At 40.7% G+C, this 20,452-nt stretch overlaps 4 long non-coding RNA genes across 6 annotated transcripts in view; 3 read left to right on the top strand and 1 right to left on the bottom strand.

The window, feature by feature from the left end:
* The window catches only part of LOC139812008 (uncharacterized), a 259,939-nt gene that overhangs the window by 170,443 nt on the left and 69,044 nt on the right, over positions 1-20,452 (top strand). The window lies entirely within an intron of this gene.
* Positions 8,849-10,551, top strand: LOC139811726 (uncharacterized). Of its 2 annotated transcripts, none has more exons than XR_011731733.1 (3): positions 8,849-9,019; positions 9,241-9,428; positions 9,510-10,550. It is a non-coding gene; the product is annotated as an uncharacterized lncRNA (long non-coding RNA). The 2 variants fall into 2 exon arrangements; XR_011731734.1 differs by lacking the exon at positions 8,849-9,019 and adding an exon at positions 9,056-9,145 and having other exon boundaries at positions 9,510-10,551.
* Positions 13,237-14,288, top strand: LOC139811717 (uncharacterized). Its single transcript, XR_011731726.1, has 3 exons — positions 13,237-13,379; positions 13,517-14,002; positions 14,149-14,288. It is a non-coding gene; the product is annotated as an uncharacterized lncRNA (long non-coding RNA).
* Positions 14,207-15,130, bottom strand: LOC139811720 (uncharacterized). 2 transcript variants are annotated; one of them, XR_011731732.1, is made up of 4 exons: positions 15,114-15,130; positions 14,881-15,008; positions 14,528-14,797; positions 14,207-14,347 (listed from the first exon to the last, which is right to left on the bottom strand). It is a non-coding gene; the product is annotated as an uncharacterized lncRNA (long non-coding RNA). The 2 variants fall into 2 exon arrangements; XR_011731731.1 differs by lacking the exon at positions 15,114-15,130 and having other exon boundaries at positions 14,881-15,044.

Raw genomic sequence — 20,452 nt, 5'->3', positions numbered from 1 at the left:
GATGGAGCTAAGAGTACAACCCCGCACCATGATTTTCATCGGTTAGCGGCGCAAGTATCATATCACCGAACACAGAGGACAGGGGAGGCTCCCATGCGAGCAGCCAGGATGCCTTCCCACAACACGGCGGACGAGCCGAGACAATCCGCCGGACGGGCGAACGACGTTCGGCGAAATGGCGGACCACGTTCGCGAAATAGATATTGATTAGCCTCGGCGACTCACCGAGGCCCGAGAAGTAGGCGATGCGTTGTAGCATAGCGAAAATGTCGCGCGGGAAGAAAATGGCGGACCGTCCGCGAACTGAGAAATGGCGCGACCGATGCGTAAAAGAACGACCCCTGACCACAGGGGAAGACCCGCGAGACGTGTTTCGCACGTTAGAATCCTAGTCTGACCACGCGTATAAAAAATGACGGACCGTCCGGAAATTCCGCAACCGAGGGGTTTGCGGCGAAATAATACGTCCCTGACGTAGGCACGGGGTCCCTGGATGACACATACGGGGTTGGCGACGCGATGCGGGAGCGTAAACGCGAAATGGCGAACCGTCCGCGAATTCGCACCAGGTGCATCGTCTACGGGAGTTAAGCACCCCTGACACCGAGGGGCACTCCACCGAGTCTGCGAAACCGAGTCCCGACGAAATCCGTCAACCGGGGAACGAAATAGCGGACCGTCCTGAATCTCGCACTAGGTGCGTCATCCTCAGGAAAACAACACCCCTGATGAACGGGGACATCCCAAGGAACACCCGTAGCCGGTCGCCGTCGAAATCCGACGACCGGGAACCAAGTTACGGAACCGTCCGCTAACTCGCGACCTAGACCTCTTCTACGGGGAAAGACCGCGGAAACCGCGTTACTAGGTCCCGAATAAAGGTCAGGAGGGGTCGACGTCGTCGGCGAGCCTGGTGCTCTGCACCCGGACGTCTTCCTCGAGGAAGTCGTCCGGAAGGACATTGTACGCGCGGTAATAGACCTGGCGCACAGGTCGGCGTCAACGGCCGGGAAAGATTAGCAGCGGTGGAAACCACTACCTCGTCACCGGGACGGAGCGACCGCGCGAGCGCAACGCACATGGAAATTTCCACGGGGATCGACGTAAACGGCGTAAACACCTGCGTGGAAAATTACCGAGGTAATATGCGTAGTTCGCGAAAAGAGAAAGCGGAATAGGCATCGAAGTGGGGGCCGCCGATACCGATGGTGGGGAGCTCAAGCGAGACAAACAACTCGAGGCAGTCTCTCGGGGATGTTCGTACGAGCAACACGTAATAAGCCTCGCTCTTTCGTCGTCGCGCTAAGTCACCGCGAACGTTACACGAGTGCAATAATTATAATTCGACAACATCCATAACAACCGGGAACGCCCGCGGAACGCGTTAATTATCGCTTTTACATTGGCGAACGGTCATTTCGGGCCGAAATAACTTCGTGCGTCGTAGATAAACGGGGCGTGTGTGCCTACGTATACGAGCGTTCGACATTTTGTGTGACTTGAACTATTGCGAACAACCATCACTGGAAATCAATAATATTGAATAAATTAAACATCCTTTTCATAAAAGATTTCGAAAATTATTAAATTGGACTTACCTTCTACTTACCTGATCCATTGGCGTCGATCACTCGAAGTCCCTCGTTGATCCTGGATTCCGGCAGCGACGATCCTGATCGGCGACGGCGATGATCCAGCGGTGACGGGAACCTGAAAAAAAGAAGATTAATTAGTCTAATTAGTAGTTCGAGATATTGTTCGATACTTACCTTCTCGGTGATTCAAAGGTCAAACCGAGTGGCGACCGTTGATTTCAAAGGACACGTAGCGTTGATTCGTGCTTCCAGTAGTACCGTCTGGTTACAACCTATCCGAAAATATCTACCTGAAACAGCTCGAGGGTTTCAACGACGGCAGCAGTCGTGTGTGCAAGCTTAAGAAGGCAATTTATGGATTGAAGCAGAGTGGTCGACAATGGAATAAACGACTCAAAACGACATTGAAATCGTTTGGGTTAAAGCAATCTCGCACTGACCCCTGTGTGTACTTCACTGACGGGTTGATATTAGGAATTTATGTAGACGATATTATTATCTTCTGGAAAAATGCCAAACTTAGAGATAAATTAAATGTATCTTTATATATATATATATATATATATATATATATATATATATATAAATAAGCAGCGTCTTCAAGATGAAGGATATGGGGCAAGCAACGAATTGCGTCGGCCTGCATATCACATACGAAGATGGAACAATCAGTCTGGATCAATCCAATTATGTTCAAGAGATTTTGGAGCGATTCAACATGGGCGACTGCAAACCGTCTAAATCACCTAGCGACCCAAATCAAAAACTATCATTGAGCATGTGTGCAGAAAATAAAGAAGAGCGACATGAACTACAGGATGTCCCGTACTAAGAGGCTGTGGGCTCTTTACTATACCTGGCACAAGGAACCAGGCCGGATATAGCGCTTGCAGTGAACGACGTGAGTCGGTTTAATTCAAATTTTGGCAAGGTCCACTGGACGGCGGTAAAGAGGATCTTCGATACCTGAAGAACACAATGGACAGGAAGTTGTGTTATAAAAAAACAGGTAATTGTCAACTAATTGGTTTTTAAATTAAGAAATAAAGGGCGTCGAGCCTTAACGAGGTGTCAGTGTTAATTTATCAAATATATTATACAAATTACAGACGTTTCGGTTCTATATAACATTGAACCATCTTCAGTGTCTATTTTAACGCATTAACAAACTTGTTACACTTAGCGCTATCATTAATTACAAGAGTATATCTAATACGCAGACGACAATTGGTAATTGGATTTTCTGATGCAGACTAGGCCTCAGATGTGGACAAGAGGCGTTCGTGCACTAGTTATGTTTACAAACTGTCGAATGGGGCAATATCATGGTCCAGCAAACGTCAACAGACTGTGGCATTATCTAGTACCGAGGCGGAGTATTTGGCCCTTTCATCTGCACTACAAGAAGCTATCTGGTTAAAAAGTCTCGGACAAGAGCTGGATTCGAAAATAGAAGCGACAACAGTCAAAATTGGATGCGACAATCAAAGCGCACTAGTTTTGGCTAAGACGGACAGATTCAAAGCACGATCAAAGCATATTGATGTCCGTCATCACTATATTCGAGACAAATTGGCGGATGGCACGATCGACCTGGAGTACATACCCTCAGAAGAAATGGTTACAGACAGTCTAACAAAGGGGTTTTTTTTTAGTGGAGGAAATCTTCGAAAGACTTCCCGCCCCATTCTGGTCTGGGACGGGGGTGTGCCGGATTCTACGGGCGCATATCGCACCGGGTAAACGCGGGGACGTCACCCATAGCCTACCGGCTAAAACCTCCACTTAGCCCCTCCTATACGTGCGTCCGAGTGGGGGGAGAGGCCGGAAAACGCACTAATCACATAAACCTCGGCCCGCCACCCCCCTCTGGGGGTGCCGCCCCCCTTATCAGGAGAAGATAAAAACTCTCCCTTCAGAGGTCGGACGTGACGCATGGCAAACCCGAACCATGCGCCACCACCCCCAGGCGGCGAAAGGGGAGTGACAGCCATCAACCGAGGGCGGACCATCAGGGAGCGCCAGGGGTCCCGTCCGGCACTTGCCATACGAAACCCGCCTTAGGGAACACCCCGGCAACCAGTCCGTCCTCGCACGGAAGCGACATGCCCATCCCCCCCCCCACCGCGCCCTCCGTAGAGGGTAGGGAGCCCGAACCCGAGATCAGAGTCCCGAGTCCCTACTCCCAGCCACCCCGCCGACCTAACGTCGGCGCGGGGGGCGTTGTGGGAGCTGCTCCCAATCGAGAGCCACCGCTCCATTATTGCCCCCCAACTCCCGCGCATCTCCTCCTTTCATGCGCGCGCGAGAAGGGCGAGGAGCCCCCGAAGGTCCTTCCCCCCCTTATTACCCTCCGATCCTTCCTTACACACCGATCCTTACATCCTTACATCCTTACACCCCGCCCCCCCCCCAGTCGATGTCCGGCCGGAAGCCCCGCAACCGCACAAATCGGGCAGCGCGGAGCCCCCGCCGGGCAGAGAAGGGCCCGTTCCTCCTCCCCTCACACCCCCTTTGGTACGCGATCGGGGGTCGCCGCCCGGGGTCTAACAAAGGCTGTAACTGGTCAAAAGGATAATTTTTGTGCTCGTAAAATGGGCATTAAAAATTAAACGCTGACAAATTGTTATGTAACTCCTTAGACTAATTTTTGCTTTGAGAGATTTATGTTGTTATTTTAGAAAGTAGATTACTGGTCATTTTTTTGAGTTCGTTTAATATTTTAATGAGTGAGGGTGTTAATACATCATACAGATGTCATTGCTATAGAGGGCGCTCACGCTCTCTCTACATTTTTACGCTCTACGTTAACCGATTATTCCTAGGCAGTAGCTCTCTCGACTCTCGTGCGTACAGTGTACACGTTTATAATAAACTGTCTAAACATATTTCTGCAATAAACGTGTCTTTTTACTTTCGCCCTGCTGTATAATACTCGCTGCGCTCAACAACTACACCCTGAGGTATCTCGTTTGCGTTAAGGTATCGTAGGGTAGTGCGATTATTCGCGCTTGGCGCCCATATTACCAAATTCAGAAAATACGACTATCGGGACGGTTCGGTTATTTTACAATTAACGTTCTCTTCGGGCATCCGGCCGAGTTACCATAAAAATCTCTCTTCGGGTATTCGCCCGAGTTTAAGATAATGTTTAAATTTGCGGTTGCGCCCTTCCGGATGGCGAGACTGTAGGAAATCGCGTCGCAATAATGTATAGAATTTTACATTATAAATACATGCAAAACCTTATCTCGTACATATTTTCTCTTAATTTGAAATATTTGCATATAAAACATTTAAAAATTCGTTATAACTACAAAGTAAACATTTAAGGGGACTAGGCAAGGTTGAAAATGCCTCAAAATGCAAAAATTGGCTCGTGTTTAATGGTTTATAACAAGGCCGCGAATGAATATAAAATTTTTTTATTGTTTAGGGTATTAATTATAACATTATAAAATAAAAAAATCCATGGAAAGTCGTTCCCAGATCAATAATATCGGCGTCCCAATGTAATAAGGAAAACTGTCGAATCCACGGTTTTACCACGATTCCAGTCGAACGGATAAAGATTTTGGCAAATTCTAAGAATATTTCTTCTCCTTAGGCTTCCCTCTATCGATTATACCTAAAAAATTAAAAATAAAAATAAAATTAACAAAATGGCGTCCAAAAAACAAAAAATTTGTAAAAATTCGAGTTATTTGTTATTATAAAATTGTAGCAATATTTTTTTTCAATCTGATTTTAGGTATAATCGATAGAGGGAAGCCTAAGGAGAAGAAATATTCTTAGAATTTGCCAAAATCTTTATCCGTTCGACTGGAATCGTGGTAAAACCGTGGATTCGACAGTTTTCCTTATTACATTGGGACGCCGATATTATTGATCTGGGAACGACTTTCCATGGATTTTTTTATTTTATAATGTTATAATTAATACCCTAAACAATAAAAAAGTTTTATATTCATTCGCGGCCTTGTTATAAACCATTAAACACGAGCCAATTTTTGCATTTTCAACCTTGCCTAGTCCCCTTAAGTTTGTTCCGGCAAAGTTTCATCTAAATTGACCGTACAGTTTGAGAGCAATTTATATTCGTCGATGAAGAGAAAAACAAAAAATATATGACAAAATGGACAACGAGTGTATGGTGACGTTAGCAACGTAGCATGTATGGCTGCGGTCAAGCGTAAGCATCATTCTGTCTTTGTTGTATGTATGTATGTACATTGAACATCAAACAAAGAAGACGATGTGAGTGTGAATCGGACCGCAGCCGGCGCAGCCTGTGATTGTGGATAAGGTATTGATCGGGAGATCGAACAGGACGGAACGATTAGAGAAAGGCTCGGTGCGATTGATTCGCGTCTATCGTACTGTTTCGTAAATCGTGTGGATTGTGCAAGTGACGGTTATCTCGGGTATTTCGTTCGGAGTTCGAGACCCCGTATATCGTTCGCGTAGGATAATCGTTGATTGCTTATATGTTACTTCTCAGTACTTTGCGTGTCCTTAGTTAAGTTTTTCCGCTGTCAGTTATATATCGCGTTCGCGTGCGATAGCGGGTATCGTTGTCCTGCTGCGGCGTATCCGAGATAACGATTGTTTATCGATTAGCGATTTGTAAACCGTTCCGTAACACGGCTATCGTCCGCTTGAGAAAACGGCAAGTACCGAGTGCCGATTTCGAATTACATTCCCGAAATATATTCTATTATTACGTTAATTGGTGGTTGTTAATTGTGTTGCGCACTCTCTCATAGGGGTCCCTCGATTAGTTAATTTATTAAACAAATCCCGCTCCTCTACCAAAAATTTTCGGGGAACTGCCGAGGCTTGACGATATCGTACGATAGTACGAGTATTCGCACCTAACGCTCAAAAATATCGAGCTTTGTTACCGAACGTTACCGGATTCAATAGTTTGCTTCCGCGGGCGAGACCGAGGAAATACGCGTCGCAAAATTTTGGCTCCCAACGTAGGGCTCCTCGCCGTCATGATAGAAATCTTCGTGCGTGTCGCGAAGCACAATTGAGAACAAAGAGATCGGGAGAGTGAGCGTACGCAAGAGTTTAGTTCCGTGAACTTTCCGTATATCTGTTTCTTGTGTGTGAATGTAATTTCCTGTCTTCTCCCGTGTGACCTTTCTTTTCTCTTGTTATGATTCCGCGCAAACCGCTAAGGCAGACTCTGGAATGTCGGTGCCATTATGTTTGCTGTTATGAGCTCTGAATGATATTGGCTATTGACATATTAAAACGACCATAAGCGAAGTTTTAATTTGCCGACTGCTATCGTCGATGAGAACGTGTTTTCTTCCGTTTTTTGCGATTTTTGCCGGATTTGCGTATTGTTCAGTTTTTGTGTTGCATTTCTTCGTGCGAGATCAGCCAATGAAAATACAAGAAAGTGTTTACGTCTCGCGTGTATAGATAGTCTCAAAATAGCCGACTTTATCGTATACTAGAGTAGGGGAGGGTTAGGTGAAGTTCGGACCGCCGAGTCCGATACCAACGTATCCATATCTTAGGCGAATCGGGGACTGAGATTCGCGAGATGGAGAAACAGGGAGGCCTATTACGTATCTTGAAACAAGGTAAAAATGCGAAAAGTGAGAGAATTCACTAAAGTAGAGTTTACGATTTCATTGATCGAAATCTAGTAAATCTATTCGGACCCCCTACCCTCGCCTGGGAGTATTTAGATTGCGACCTCGTTCTAGTGTCCTGGAGAACAAGAATTCTACTCTGATGGAGCGGAGATACAGTCTCGCGCCACCACCATGTTGAAACCGTCTGTTACTGAACGGCAATTTGTTCACTGAGCAGTCTCAGAAGCGTACCATTTAATGTAAAAATGAGATCTTCATTTTTCGAGCAAGCGGGGTAGTGACGCGGAAGCTTTTTTGTTACGAATTAAGGAGGCTCGTGCCATCACACCGATAGACAATGCCGAGTTATTTAAATGTTTGCCACTTTTCCTGTCGGATAGCTCACGGGCTCGAAGATTAAAGGAGCCCTTGAGGATTTGATTGTCTCCCGGTGACGCATCCCGAAATTTCTCTTGACAGACAATGGTACCGAGTTTGTGAACAAAGTCATGAAAAGCTTCACCGAGAAGAATCGAATTACGCATACGACGGTACGTCTCTATCATCCCCAATCTCGTTGAAAGGGTTAAGCGAGTCTTAAAAATCATGATTGTGGCCTTTACTGAAAAGGACTATAGAAAATGGGATACCAATCTACTCCACTTTCGTTTTGCGTACAATACTTTTTATTCGTCCCTGGGTATCTCTCCGGTGTTCTTGAATCTTGGGCGCAAATTAACGCCGCTCAACCCCTTGCGCGACCGTCACCAGAGAGTGACGGAGGTCGAGAGGCGGGATCCTACGAATTTGGGCCAGGCTAATCAGAGGCAAGCCGCGATATAATTTACGTAGACGACCGCGAACGCGGTCGCGTTGACGAACCGATGTTGAAACGGCAGCGCGTGCTGTCGTCCGCTGCATAGAATAAGGCGAGGAAATTGGCACAAAAATTCCAGGGACCCTTCCGGATTAAGCAGGTGATATATGAGTTGGTTGCGCCGGACGGATTGCCTGCCAGTAAAATACACATTATATAAGGTAACATCTCTATTTAACCACATTAATAAAATTTTGAAAAAAAAATTTTGTTTAAAAAATTATTTTTTAAAAATATATTAATGTTGTTGAATAGAGGAGATTTTACCATAAAACTTTTATTTGAAACATTTTTTGATATCTCGAATACTTTTCGAAATATATCGAGAAAAGCAAAGAACCGCTCTACATATGAGAGGTGGTTTGACCCCTTAAAACCGTTTGTGGGCCGCTACAAAAAATATCTAAATTCATCTTTTTACTCCCCCTACACGTGTGGAAAGTTATATTAAAATCAGAATTTTCCACTTCGCGAGGTTCCCTTGTGAGATATCTCATATATAGTCATATAAGAAATGGAAATATAATCTTGAACAATATTATATGTCCTAAATCTCTTTAAGTATACTTCCTTTATATAGCCATATATGGTTTTATATACTAGTATATTATCATGTGTAATCATGTGAAAGTATATTTATAAGGTTAAAGATAATCATATATGAATATATACTCTATAATGGATCTATCCATATAAATTTGTATAACTGTTATAAATATTCTTCTATTATATATTTTACTTGACAATATCAAATTAATATAAAATATATTATTTTTAGTTTCAGTTTACACAATTGCGTTGTAAGTCCGACTAGAGGCCTAGATAATCAAAGAAGCGACATTGAGGGCACGCTTGCTGATTGGCTGACTGCGGCACCAATCAAAACCGAGGCTATCGGGCCCGCAGCTGATTCCGTGTGCACGTGTGCAAAGTAACGTGTTACATCAGGTTAGGTGAGTGAAAAAGATTAATATATTTTTAATATTATTAAGAAAAAAATTGTAGACATTCGTGAAGTTTTTGGGACATCGTAAATATATGCATTTTGTGTGGATGAGGGCTATATCATACAATAATCAGTAATATATTTCTGTTTACTTGTAACTAATTAAGAGAGAATGTGATCATATTTTTAAATATTTTTATAAACTTATTACATTCGTCGTCTTTATAGAAATCAAGAGTTTGTGAATAAAGATGGTAAAAGTGTGTGAGGTATTTGGTTGTACAACAACAGAAAAAGATGGACTATGTATACATAAATTTCCTAAGAAGAATGTGGAACATCGAAATGCGTGGGTAGCTTGGATTACTCGTAACCGTCCCGGGTGGAGTCTGAAATGTAATAGCAGAGTTTGTGAGGTATGTTATAGGATTCATAAAATATTGAAACATGCCTTCAGATGTGTGTATGTTTATCATGTATTGTCTATTTCGTTGCAGTTGCACTTTGTTCCTGAGGATTATGTAGAGAACACAAGAGGAAATGGAATTCTTCGAAGGCTGAAAACATCTGCTATTCCCTCATTGCAAGTAGAGGGAATTGAAAATAGTGAAAATCATTGTAATACGAAAACTATACGAAGATTTCGACAAACTGTACAATGCTTGAAAGATGTAACAAATATCCCTATTATAGGTAGTAAAGAAACTCATTACTATGACACAAATTTCCTCTTGCTCCAAAGTAACTAGTTATGACACTGACATTTCAGTGGATGAGCTCGAAAGTATTAATATAAATTTCTTTGACGTGTCAAAACAATTGGCAACTGAAAAATGCCAAAAAAAGGAGGTTAAAACATTCATGGAAGCTTCATCAGCTATTCATGTACCAGAACTGACATATGTTCATTTAAACTTGTTAGATAAGTGGGAATGGCCAATCATATATGATATTGCTGGAGCTGTGATACGTAGCATTAAGAAAGTGTGCAATACTTGTGATGTATGTTTTAATGCTGTATTATGGCAAGGTCCTAATAATCATCCATATGGATTTGTTATTGATTTACATGATTATAAGGATGGTAAATTATATAAAGTGTCTGACGATTGTTTCAAAGCTATTATGAAAGCAGAAATAACGTTTCGACAACTTAGAGACACTCTAAAAACAATAACTTATATAAACATCATAAACTTTATGGTTGAGAAACTGCAATACGTGTGGGATGGAACATATATTTCATCTTGCCATAACATCGGTCACAAAATCCTGACTAGATTTTTTACAATAAGATTAAGAATGTATTGTTTAAAACAAAAGGAACAGTAATCCCAAGAAAAAAAAATCATATACAATAGCAAGACTATGGCTATGCATGCTATCGTTTAATGATTTACAAGAACATAGTCGATCTCTAATCAACATAGTTTAGAGTTAAGAAAGTAATTTTTTTTTTGCAACATTAAAGAAATTTTTTTTATTAAACAGTAACAGCATTGATTTCTAAAAAATGTTTTATGTTGCAAATATGTTAATATGTGCAATTGTTTTGTATAAGATCTTTATATATATAGATTTAGGTATTAACATTTTTTGTTAATTTCACTTCATAGTTTTCATAAAATTTATTTAAATGTTGAAGATATTCAATGCAATATGTTCATAAAGCGCTTGACTGATATAATTATAAGTTAGTTTAGGCTCTCTACTTCTCATGATGAGATAAATACTCTCTTTTTGTTACATTTACTACCCTGGTAACCAGTTTGCTAGTTCAGATGCGTCCCGAAGAAATGCGCAAGAAAACAGTCCAAAATTGCGACAAAAGTGCATAATATCTGTGATTGAACGAGTACTTACTGTACTATTGCAGTAGTCTGCTGTAAGAAGCTACTGTGAAATTTTATACTACTTGTTAAAAGTAAACATGTAGCAGAAATGTGAAAACAATATGGAAGTATCTTTTGAGTACAGATCCAACCGGCAGAAACGTGAAAAGAACGTGCAAGCATCTGCCCGTGAGAAAAAGAGCAGTCGAGTGTGCTAGACGCTTGAAACATATTTGCAGCAAAATTTCACAAGTGTATGTCGCTTAAATTGTTGTTTTTGCCGTACAGATCCGACCGGCAGAAACGTGAAAAGAACGTGCAATCATCTGCCCGTGAGAAAAAGAGCAGTCGAGTGTGTTAGACTCTTGAAACATATTTGCAGCAAAATTTCACAAGTGTATAATGTCGCTTAAGGCTTCTGGTCCCTGAGCCGAAAACTCTGCGTTGACGGTGGCGCCGTACCGTCGCGGCAGAAATAAGAACTCTCTCCTCTCACTCTCTCCAATGGAGAATTCTGTCTTGTGACATGTTGACAACCTTATTTTAAGTTGCGGTATATTTCTTTATTATTCGCTCTGTACTTGTGCTCTAACGTTTAACGTATTCGTGAAACTCGTAAAATTGACCGTATGGTAAGATTTGCAAGAAATATATATGCGGAAGGAACATTCACCACTCCTTTCGATAGTCGTCAAACGGCTTGTTTTCCGTATGTTTAGGCTTCGTTTTATGGCTGTTTGTTTATTGTCGAGGGAAAAGGATAGTATCCGGTCAATTTTTGAAGTGTGCTGAAACGATCTGTCGTGATTTTTTATTGAAATGTCTTTTTATTTCGGAAAATACCGCAACTTAAAATTAGGTGTTTTCCTCGCCTCGATAGTAAGAATCCAATATGGCCGCGGTGACTACCCAGGAGCCTTAAATTGTTGTTTTTGTCGTATAGATCCGAGTGACAGAAATGCGAAAAAAGCGTGTAAGCATCTGCCCGTCAGAAAAAGAACAGCCGAGAGCGCTAAACTCCCAAACAGCACAAAATATTTATAAAATATTTATAAAAGGATTAAATATTTTGAAAATATATACGTTGAATATTTTGTAAATATTATAATGTCCGGAAAATTAAAGTATCTAAAAAATTATAATAAATATTTTAAAATAAAGTGTAAATAATGTGACGACGACGACGATGTCCTCACGGTCTCGCCGGCCGTGGAGGAGCGCGCCGTCGCTTTCTTCACTATAGATCTCTTTATAGTTCGCGATATTCCTCTCCGAAACCCAGATGGTAGCTCGACTGAGTATTTTTATGATATAAATGTTGGGCGCCAGGTGCGATTCCTCGCACCACGATACACGAGATCGCAATATTCTCAGGCGTGGGCTTCTTTGATTAACCGCGGTTGGAATAGGAGAGGGAGCGTAGCGCAATCATCACACTCGAGTAACAAAGAACATAAAATTATATTTCATTGTAATGCAGATAACAAATGGAAGGTAAGCGTGTTCCACGGCGAACAAGCAGAATTCGAGTACGCGCCACGTGTCACCCCACGAGCGCGATACTCATTCCGTTCCGTCGCTGAACTGCACGGCAATCCCGATCGAATTCGTACAAGACTATTCCCCGACATAAATTGCAGCGAATTCTACCTGGACGGTCAAACGCGAAATACTCGAAACGTCTACGTCTAAATGAGCGCAATTTCCCTACGATCTACCGCGACGACGCTGGGGATCTTCACTCCCCCCGAGACGCACGAATGGCCTCATCCGTAAACGCGACACAACCGTGGGCCATTAATCCCGAGGAAACGCACGCATATCTAATTACAAATGGCACGAACTTAATGGCAACGACAACTACGAGACTCTCGCACGCGCGAGAGCCACCTCCCAAAACTACGGCACGGTTAGGCCAATGACGATTCCGAAATTACACGCGACGAGATTACCCGCAACGAAATTACACGCAACGAAATTACACGAAACGAAATCACACGCAACAAAATTACAACCACGCTGACTGTCGGCGGCCGTACGTTCGCATCCCCGAGACGGGCACTCGCGATCACTTTGTCGCACGGGCCCTCCCGCGGTATGGCACTCGGTATTATTCAATTACGGCTGATTCCATGTATTCCCGCAGCACAACGCGACTCCCGGGAGGGCCTTGGTATTACCGCGATCTTACTTTGGGGAGGCTGAGCAGTGGCCTTACAAATTCTCCTGGTTCCGGCAGCTCGTCGTTCGGCTCGCAGGGCTGGATGTTGCCGGGATGGCGGCTTGCACTGGCTCGCACGACAGTGGCGTTACCAAGAAGACTAGAGACCAGGAGACCGAACTCCTTAAAATTTCAGTGGTGGGGGTGAGTCAAAATGTGGTCCGGCGCTGTTCGCAGTATGGTCGCCGGTCAATTCATGAACTACGGCGTGCTGGATTTCCGGTGCAAGATGGTGCAAGAGCTTCGTGCAACATAACCAAGAACATCAGCTTGGCATCTTGGCAGATGTAAACACTGAATTTAATTTTGATGTCGTAAGTATTAATAAATAATATATGATACTTAGGAACGACGAAGTTCACATAGGAAACTTTTTTTGGATAAAACAAGTGATAAAAAAAATACGATATTCTGTGTTGTGAAATATAATCAATTGAATTTTTTTGCATAGGGCACTGAGTCTGGAAAAGTAATTGATGCAACCATGGGCGAATATCGAGAAGAAATTGAGGAAAGATTCGTAAAAGCAGGTTGCGAAATACACGGCGACTACAGGATTGCAGACATGCAAAAATTGTCTATTTCAATATCTACGAAAGAATGCAAAACTCATTCAGTTGCCACATGAAAGTTGGGGATTTGTTGTGCAAGATCACCGCATAATATTTGCTAAAGCAGAGAATGATTATACTATAAAATTAAATATGATCATTGATTCGAACATGAACGGAGAGATATATTTTAAACAAAACCATATAAAGTGGCTAATACCTGAGCCAGAATCAGTGAGAGATATTGTTGAAAGTTTGAATTGTATTGATAAACTCTTGGTTTTTCAAAGCATATAAATTTTTGTAATGAAATTGATAATAGCTTCCTCGGAACAGCTAAATTGTACATAAAAATGTTTATTGATATTGGATGTGTAAAATGCAATGTAATTTTTTTAAAATAAAATTATGGTTTTTCCTTTATATTTATCTCCTTATATTTTTACATAACTTTAAATATATATTATAACTTTAATAACATAACTTTTATTCAGTCTTTTTTTATCGAACACTCGTTTTTATTTTTTTGCAGATTTTCCACCAAGTTTCGATTGTTTTCGATGTTTTTGCATCTCCACTTTCTTCTCATCATATATTTTATTGTAAGTTTTACTGAGAATATGTGCTCTGCTTAATGTATAATAATGAATCACCCGTTTTGTCAACGCTCCCTTATGTTCTTGACATCCAATGAACGGGAAACTCTCGAGGAGGATATTCTCTGCTATGCGCTGGAAAGAATAACAATTCAGCTCCTCGGCACCAATTGTCTTGAGAATTGCTCTTTCAATAACGATCAAGAGATTGAATAAAGCGTCCGACGGGAACTTTAAATAGCCGTTGGTAAGTTTTTTGTAGAGAATATCTCAAATATATTTTCAAAGCATAATTTATAACGATTTTCAACTTACACATAAACTTTCGTCTCCTGCATCCATGGACTCTTCTTCAAAATTATCTTGATGTACATCGAAAATACATGGTACACTACCTTGATTCAATTTAAATTTTTCACGTGGTATTTCGTTTATTGTTCCATCTTTCAAGACAGTTCGAAAAGTCCGCTCAACATCGTTGTCCTTGAAATGTTTATCGCAAATACGTAAATATTTTCGAGTAGCGTTTCCCTTACTCAAAAACGGAGAAATCTTATCTATCCAGATTTGATTTTCATGAGAATCCTGAAAAGTGAAAAAATCAAACTGATTGTATGTTCTTGAGAAAATGATTGTTATTCATTTTTATTTCAATCAAATACACTTACCTTCGGAAATCCAAATAGCGTCCTTTTATTCGAATTCAAATTGGGACATTTACTCTCACAATTCACAATGCAACACACTTTAGACATGATTTCACTTTGTTTTAAACGGTTTGCAACAAACAAGAAGACTAGAGAACAAACGACGTAAAGATTCGAACATCCAGCACGTAGCGTAGTTCATGAATTGGCCGGCGACCATACTGCGAACAGCGCCGGACCACATTTTGACTCACCCCCACCACTGGAGTTCGGTCTCCTGGTCTCTAGTCTTCTTGGGCGTTACCTCGGTCCGGCGGGACCACGTTGGGCCCGCGCGCGCCGGTTTCCCTAGCCTGGTCGGTGCTGCCACAGATTAATAGACAAATAGCCAAAGGTCCGGGTTGAGACGAGACCAGCATTTCTCACTGGTTTCAGCACCATACCGTGTAGCGGCCAATGCAGTAACTACGTTCTTAAGATAAAGCGGGTTATTTTCGGACGAAGTCGCTAACAGTCGAAAAGTCGCGTTGTTAAGGTTATTTTCTGTAACTCTTATAACTACAGTTTCGTTATCATCGTTATATTATCGTTGTGCAGATATAATATATGATAAAAAAGCTGCGCAACGACAATATAATGATAACGAATTGTTGTTAATAGTTATAGAATCAGAGCACTGCGATCTCTAAGCCGAGAACTCCGCGTGACGTGTTAGAGAAGTTATATTGCAATCAAAATTAAGTATGTTAATTGTTAGGACTTTTAGCCCTTAGAAATTTGTTATGTCAATTGTAGTTAAAAAGATATTGATGATTAACATAGAGTCTATTGCATCAAAGTTGCGACTTACATAGACCATTATATAATTAAGAAACTATAAAATTTTTTTTGTTACTCAAACTCAAAAGTTTTTCAGGTTGCTAAATATTAATCTGATGTTAAATTCAGTTGATAAATTCAAAATGTCGGTGCCATATAGCGGCGGCCGGATATCAAAAGTAAAAATTCTATCATTTTTATTTTTAATATCCGCTATTTTTAATTAACTTTGCCATCCGATTAATATTGCGGTTATTAAAAAAAAAAACCCTTAACTTTGAGCTTGAAATTCCGCCCGCCTTCGTTAACGTAGTTGACGAATAAATAACTAATGAATGCGACAAGCAAACAAAGAATTTAGCTTGGTGATTTGATGCGTTCCTAATTGAAAGACCTGCAGAGTATACTTTGTTTATAGAATACCGCCCGCCATGCAGAACCTGATCAAACACGAAAGCAAGTATACGGATCGTTAAGTAAAATTTTAGATTTATTCTGTCTTACTAGTACTGGATGGTAATTGAAACTCTGATTCTTCATCTAATGTATCTATCGTATTCAAAGAAAGTTCTGGGATATGTACCGTTGTGTGATGCTTTTGACCACATTTCTTGCAACGTTTTTCTACTTTGCAAATTGATACCTTATGATTTCCTAAACAATTGAAACACAACCCGTGTTCGGCTATGAGAGATAACTTCTGATTTATAGTTCCGTTGATATAATTAGGACATCTTACATGATAATGTTTTCCATTACAAATGGAACAAGAAAAGGAACTAGATGTTGAATCATCATCTGACGTTCGTGGATAATGATGTTTGGTTGAAGCCCTGAATGTAAATTTGTCTCCTCGAGACCTTTCATACGCCTGCAGCGAAGAAAGACGAGTAATTAAAAAATCGATAAGCTCTTTCCATGAAGGAGGGATTTTTGAAGAACCTAATGTATTTTCCCATGCTTTTATTGATTCTGAATCCAACTTTAGTACCGTCAAGTGAACAAAAATGACATCCCACGTTTCAACTGGCTGGTGCAAAGTTTCCAAAGTGCTATGAATTTGCAACACAGTGGTATACAATAGTTCTAATTCGACAGAAGATTCTTTTGTCATAGGCTTTAGATTGAATAAGGAATCTAATGCTGTGTTGACCTGAAGTCGATTATTATCATAAAACGATACTAACGATTCCCATGTCTTTGAAAAATTCTCTGTAGTTAATGCCGTATTTTGAATTAATTGAGATGCTGTACCGGTTAAACTAGTTTTTAAATATTGTAACTTTTCAACGGGAGTTAAGGATGTAGATACAACCATAGAAGAAAACAAATCTCGATATTCTAACCATTTTGTCGGATTACCATCAAAGGTAGGAATTTTAATACGCGGAAGCCTTGAATATGGGTAACCGATTGTCGAAGGAATTTCATTAGACACAGATTGAACAGGCAAAGAATTAGTTAAAACTGGTTGTTCTGTAATTACACTATCCCTTGTTGCTATTGGTTCATTTATACGAGAACTAGACCTTGCGACAACTGATTCCTCTTCCCTAAGATTCGATTCTACTACAACTGGTTCACTTACAGAAAGACTAGACCTTATTTGCTCAACAGCTGACAAGTAATTTTCGTGGGTTCTAGAAAATAATTGTTCCGTGAAATATGAATGTGCTTGAATAAACTCACGTTCTTCAAGAGGAAGTTCAAGCACGTCCATTATAATGGCGTTGTGTGTTAAACGGAATTTAGTCCATTTATTCTCTAAAGAAGAAAGAAAAAGATCCTGTCTATTTCGCATAATTCCTGATGATTTAATTTTAAGAAAATTATCATAACCGTTATTTATGAAATTACTCAATACGAGTTGTTGATTGATCTGATTGACTACTGAATCCATTGCTCTTAAACTCGAAACGATTCTGGCGGAATGCTTATATCGAATGTCTCTATCTGTAAACCTTCGCGAAACTCGATCTGTCGCTTCCTCAATCCGGATGTAATTCGTAAATGTAACAATAATCAAAATGAATCTCGAATTTAATATCTTTATCCGGAATTTCAAATCCATATCCGGCTCGAAGGACCAATGTTTGCACAAGCTCGCGCACAAGCCTGAACTCTAGAATTAGATGAGGAAGGAACAAATCATAAGAATTCGTTTATTGAGAGAGAGATTGCATTTAATAATTTAAGTACTTTTTAAATGACTCGAATGGGCAGAACTAGACAAAGAATACCAACATTTGTTGCATAGGAGAAGGGAAACTGCCCGAAAACCTTCCCAGTATTCTTGAACGAATTATTTACATAGATTATATAACATATAATGAAAATACAATAAATGTTTAAAACACACAAAAGAAACAAATCAATAATTATGATAGTACAGTCCTTTCCTTGTATTGATGACAAAATATATTTGCATTTACTTATGCAATTTGTTATTAAATGAATTGATTCTTAATAAGAGAAATAAAAATAGTGTGCTCATATAGAATATTATCTCGACTTAGTCAAGATCAGAACTAGTTATTGTTTATCAAAGAAAGGATCGTTAAAAACATAGACATAAATCAATTACAAACATGAATATCAGTTCAGATATAATTCAAACAATCGTGAAAATAATGCATCAATCTTTTTGTTCAATCATGAATAATTGTCATCGGCCTTGTAGATAATATTCTTCGTAATTCGAATATTGACTGAGTATCACAGAAATTGTGTACACACCTCGGCACAGAAATATTCCTTACAACAAGAGCTATTATTACGACACAAGAGATAAAAACGACAAGAGCAATAAGTTTGCAATTAAGTGTACTGAATTACAATTGTAGTAGGCCTTCAATTTTTGATTGATACATTAGTTCGTTATAGAACAGACGCTATATTAGATAATAATCAATTGGCAGAATACTTAGTAGAATAATTATCAGGTTCATGAGAAAGAAATTCTTATCGAAACGCACAGAAATGAATAATAAGTAATTTGATAATAACGCAATAGACTATTTACATGTTTCGCACGGACCACTGTTTCATTGAATACTTATTCCAAATGAATGTAAAGAATGTTCGCAAAGTAACATAATACAAAATAAGAAAAATTGTCTGATCAATGAGAAAGAAATAATAGCACAAATAAGTAATAAAGTCTTTCTTTTACTTTTCACGAAACTGGTTGCAACCGTACGATTAATGATTTTACTTTAGACTGAGCTCAGTGTTGCGATATAAGGGAATATGTAAACTTAATGCAAGATTAAATAATCGGGGATTCCTTGTGAAGCATTAGACGGGGTCTAATGTAAAAAGAATCGGGGATTCTTTGTGATATGTTAGACGGGTGTCTAACTGCCTCTCTCGTACAGATTACAGGGTTTATAGTCCGAGAGCCCACCGCAAAAATTTGGGTTCATCGCTTTTATGGATAAATTTACTTGCAAAAGGTAGTTTATAAGTCGTATTATCATAAACGATTGTCAGCCAAACTCGTACCCCCTGCGTTATGAGCAATAAAAATTTATTAACAATTGGATTTCTAAGCGATTTGGGTCCATCGCTTTTATGGACGAAACTTGTTTCATTCGAAAGGGCATCAAATTCCCTTTCAGAAAATACCCGGCTGATTTGCCCTGGCCCTTGCAAAACCCAGGCTGATCATGATTTTTGACTCAACGCGCGAGTCAGATCGAGCGTGGCGTTTGAAATGCGCACCGTAAACAAGGACAGAGCGTCGCGCGTTGGACGTGCGCACATGTGTGCGTGTGCCCATCTGATGTTTGTTGTTATGCACTTCTTTAAGCGTGACGCTCTGTCCTTGTTTACGGTGCGCATTTCAAACGCCACGCTCGATCTGACTCGCGCGTTGAGTCAAAAATCATGATCAGCCTGGGTTTTGCAGGGGCCAGGGCAAGTCAGCCGGGTATTTTCTGAAAGGGAATTTGATGCCCTTTCGAATGAAACAAGTTTCGTCCATAAAAGCGATGGACCCAAATCGCTTAGAAATCCAATTGTTAATAAATGTTTATTGCTCATAACGCAGGGGGTACGAGTTTGGCTGACAATCGTTTATGATAATACGACTTATAAACTACCTTTTGCAAGTAAATTTATCCATAAAAGCGATGGACCCAAATTTTTGCGGTGGGCTCTCGCACTATTACCTTCTGATTGCGGATTTGATTACAGTTCTGGTGATAAATTTCAATGATCAAATCAAAGGACGTTGTCTCGAACGTTGCAGCAAATGGCAGCCTTCCTTCGTTCCACGTGCCGGCATGGCTCGCCGGGACGGATATCCCTGGATTCCTCTCGAAGGCGATCGTCGTTTCCAGTATCTTTCGTTGATTGATATTTGAAGCAATTAATTTACTACGACTCGACACACGAATATACAGATCACGACGTAACGACTCGATGCTCAAAGGCTGACGCAATATATCTAGGATTAAGCTACGATGCACGATGTATCGTGCACGAAATCTGCGAAATGAAATTTAGATAATAACACACGATGTATCGCGCTCGATGTCTGCGAAACGAATGCTCGCTTGGCCGGGCTGCGCGCCCCTCCTAACATGCTCAAGCATGCGCGGTAAACACGTGCCTCGCCGTCTGGGACGCAACGTTGTCGGCGCCGCTCGCGCGCTTTTTCCGAGAACTACGTAGAATGCGCGGCAACCTATTGTATTACCATCGACACTGATGGCCGCCAAAAAAGAATAACACAATCTCTCTCTCTCTTTCTCTTTCAACTTCAAACAAA

This window comes from Temnothorax longispinosus, chromosome 1 (assembly GCF_030848805.1).
Source record: "Temnothorax longispinosus isolate EJ_2023e chromosome 1, Tlon_JGU_v1, whole genome shotgun sequence".
NCBI classification, from domain to species: Eukaryota; Metazoa; Arthropoda; class Insecta; order Hymenoptera; family Formicidae; genus Temnothorax; species Temnothorax longispinosus.
This window is presented reverse-complemented; position numbering and strand designations above follow the sequence as displayed.